We start from the raw sequence: 3991 nt of genomic DNA, 5'->3' as shown, positions 1-3991 counted from the left end.
GGCAGACGACAAAGATGCAAAGGTCTTTGCCGTCTGCCAGCAGACGGCAAAGCAACCAAATAGGCTAGCCCAGTGCCCCCAGGTTGCACAGGTAGCTGCCACGTGGAAGCTTTGTCGTCTGCCAGCATACCGCAAAGTGCATGTATTGCCCCTGTTTTTTCTTATATTCAATCAATTTCACACATATATATACATTTGAAAATACTTTCAACAAGCATACATATCCCTGCCATATGGATATGATCATCCAACACATATACATACCAACTCAAAAGTCCATATCCAACATATATATAGACAACAACAAGCATACATGGTTTCATCCATACATACATATATAGGTAGCAAGTTTCACATTGCTCATCCTACAAAATCAAAACAAAAAGGAAGGACAAGGAGAAGAGTAGACTCCATCAACGCAAGCTTCCGTGATCTAAAGCAAATCTACAAATTGGGAAAGAAGAAAGTTAGAAGAAGAAGAATTTCTCTTTCTTTTCTCATCTTCTTTATCTTCTTCTTATTCTAACTAAGGTAACCTAGGTAATTATGCCATTTTTAGCTAACTAAGCATATTAAGTCATTTTGGAGGAAAAAAATGCTAAGTGTAGATCATTTTAGAGCTAAGCTAGGTAAATAGGTCATTTTGGAGGTAACCAAGATTATTATGCCATTTTTGAGGAAAATAAGCTAAGTATATGCCATTTTGGAGGTAACCAACATTATTATGCCATTTTTACCTAAGTATTTCATAAATGAACTAAATAAGCTAAGTGTAGGTCATTGTTGAGCTAACCTGGGTAGTTATGCCATTTTTGAGCTAACTAAGCATATTTATTCATTTTGGAGGACAAATGGTAAGTGTAGGTCATTTTAGAGCTATCGTAGTTAAAATCGGTCATTTTGGAGCTAGGTAAGGTTATTTTGTCATTTTGGAGGAAAATAAACTAATGATATGACAGTTTGGATCTAAACCAAGGTTATTATGCCATTTTTTACCTAAATATGTCATAAATGAACCAAAGAAGCTAAGTATAGGCCATTTTGAGCTAACCTAGGTAGTTATGCCATTTGAGCTAACTAAGCATATGTATTCATTTTGGAGGACAAATGTCAGGACCCCGATTCCAAGTCACATCGGTCTAGCCGGTAACACCTCATATCACTTTGCGGCCTCACGCACGGTATCCCACGGGTGTCGCCTTACCATAGCCCGGAACCGTTTGCGCCTTTTGGCTCACGTATATGATAGTGTCGCTAGCATCCATATGACAGAGAACCCGGGCCGACATGGCTAGTTGTGAACCCAAAGCGGCACAGACCTATGGAGACAGGCATACATGAATCACATCGAGCATGTCGGTCATCAACGAGTGATTCCGGGCTGTAGCACTGGGCTAACAGGACTCCGGGGAACCCGGGCTGTAGCAGGCTAGGCAGGACTCCGGAAGTCATCGCGTGACATTTCCTCGAAGGGACAGACATAGGAACGAAGTGAAACACATGCCGGCCAGTCAAGTGTCCTGAACAGTAGTGCTGGGCTAGCAGGACTCCGGTGAACCGGGCTGTAGCGGACTACTATGGCTCATGGAAGCACTAGACTACATTTCCCCATAAGAGAGACTGCCAAGGATAAACAACTAGATTGTTGGATCCCACACATACCAAGCATTTCAATCATACACACAATATGCTCGATATGTGTAAATACAACATGGCATCACAACATAACTCTACAACTCAAGTATTTATTCATTAGGCTCCGAGGAGCGAGATATTACAAACATGGGTCTTATGACCCAACACACAGACCATACAAGCAACAAGCACATGCGGAAGCTTAACTTGTCTGAGTACAGACAACTACAAATGAAGAAGGCTGAGAAGCCTGACTATCTACCAGATCCTGCCAAGGGCACAAGATCGTAGCTGAGGTATCAAGCTAAACGTCGAAGTCCACGCGGAACTACTAGCGAGACTGAAATCTCTCTGCAAAACATAAATTAAGCAAACATGAGTACAAGAGTACTCAGCAAGACTTACATCAGAACTAGCTACATATGCATCGGTATCAACGAAAGGGGGGGTGGTGGAGTTTAACTGTAGCAAGCCAGCTTTGACTCGGTGGCTATCTGAACTATGACTGCAAGCAACTCTTTTGAGGTGGCGCACACGAGTCCACATATTCACCATCCAATACACCACTATGGAACCACTCCCGTCTCCCTACGAGAAGGCCATCCATAGCACTCACACTTATCTTGCGAGTTTTAGAGTATCCACTTTCACTTGTCTATGAACTGTTATAGGCAACCCAGAAGTCCTTTACCGCGGACACGGCTATTCGAATAGATCATTTATAACCCTGCAGGGGTGTACTTCGTCACACATGTTTCCACCACTTAGCGTCTGCACACGACATGTGCTCGGCAGACTTCAAGCGAAAGCCGACGTGGGTGTAGACCACGACCTGACTAACCACACAAGTCTCTAGTCCAGGTTTATCGCCTATTCGGGTTCCATCCGCAAGGAAATCCGGCCGGGGTGTCCTCAACGGCCCCAAACGATGTGTACAGGGTCCCGAGACACCAAACGGGCGCCCGGCATACCCGGCCACAGTGTATCTACCGCATCATAGCCCACCCCTAGGGTCAGCGCTACGCACGGCCGCCAACACATGTCCTACAAACACCAGAAACTAGTTGCAACTCCTGGACAGAGGCGAGAAGGGTCAGTAAGTCGAGTGGGGTCATATTTCAGGGCCCAATGTGTGGTAGTAGCTGTTTCATGGATCATAAACACAGAGCTCAGTTCCTGAGGACGGTTTCAATGAGACAACCCACCATGTACTCCTACATGGCCTCTCACCGCTACCTTTACCAAAACGTGTTCATACACTTAGCTCACACACGGTAGGACATGTTTACACACCTCCGATCCATCCCCGATGAATCAGACCTGACTCAACTCTAAGTAGTAGCAGGCATGACAAACAAGCATGAATGAGTAGGCACATCAGGGCTCAAACAACTCCTACTCATGCTAGTGGGTTTCATCTATTTACTGTGGCAATGACAGGTCATGCAGAGGATAAGGGGTCCAACTACCGCAACAAGTACAGATGAATCGTTGTTGTCCTAATGCAGTAAAAGAGAGCAGGAGCGAGAGAGTGGGCTTGTATCGGAATGAACAAGGGGGTTTTGCTTGCCTGGCACTTCTGAAGATATTATAGCTCTTCATCGGTGTCATCGAACCCATCGTCGAAACCACGTCTATCGGGAGGGGACAAATACCGGCAACAGGAGAAAGAAACACAATCAATGCAATGCACAATATGATGCATGATCATGACATGTCAATATGCTATGTTTGAGCTAATGCAACTAGCAACATGTTAGATGGAGTTGGTTTGAACCCTAGGTTCAAATTCAAACTCCATATGTGAGAGTTTAAATTCCATTTATATGAATTGGCCTAATAAGCAGCCATAAGTTGTTCTAACATGCATGAAAATGCCATAAACAGATTCCTTGAATTTTTCTGATAATTTTTCATATATAATTTATTTCATTTGGAGTTACGGTTGATTTTCTATGATTTTTAGAAGTTTTGGGCATTTTCTGGAATTTTCTGAATTATTTAGAATTAACTAATTCCAGAAAATGAATTATTGCGTCAGCATTACGTCACTGTGACATCAGCTGGTCAACACGGTCGCTCAGAGTCAAACCTGACAGTTGGGACCCACGGGTCAGTGTAACAGTGCTGGTTTGGGTGGATGACATGTGGGACCGGTCAACCGCCGCATCAGCAAAGTCAACACTGACGGGTGGGGTCGGTCAACGTGTGACGTGGCCAGGTCAAACTGACCGGTGGGGCCACGGTCATTAGCTTAAATTAAACAGGGTATAACCCTGTGGTTAATTAACGGCTGGGGCCCATCTGTCAGCGTCTGTTAGAGAGGGATTAGTGGTGATTAGTCTTAATTAAGTGA

This window comes from Triticum urartu, chromosome 1A (assembly GCF_056163025.1).
Source record: "Triticum urartu cultivar PI428250 chromosome 1A, HENAU_Tu73, whole genome shotgun sequence".
Lineage (NCBI taxonomy): Eukaryota > Viridiplantae > Streptophyta > Magnoliopsida > Poales > Poaceae > Triticum > Triticum urartu.
The sequence above is the reverse complement of the archived record's forward strand: the minus strand, read 5'-3'. Positions refer to the sequence as shown.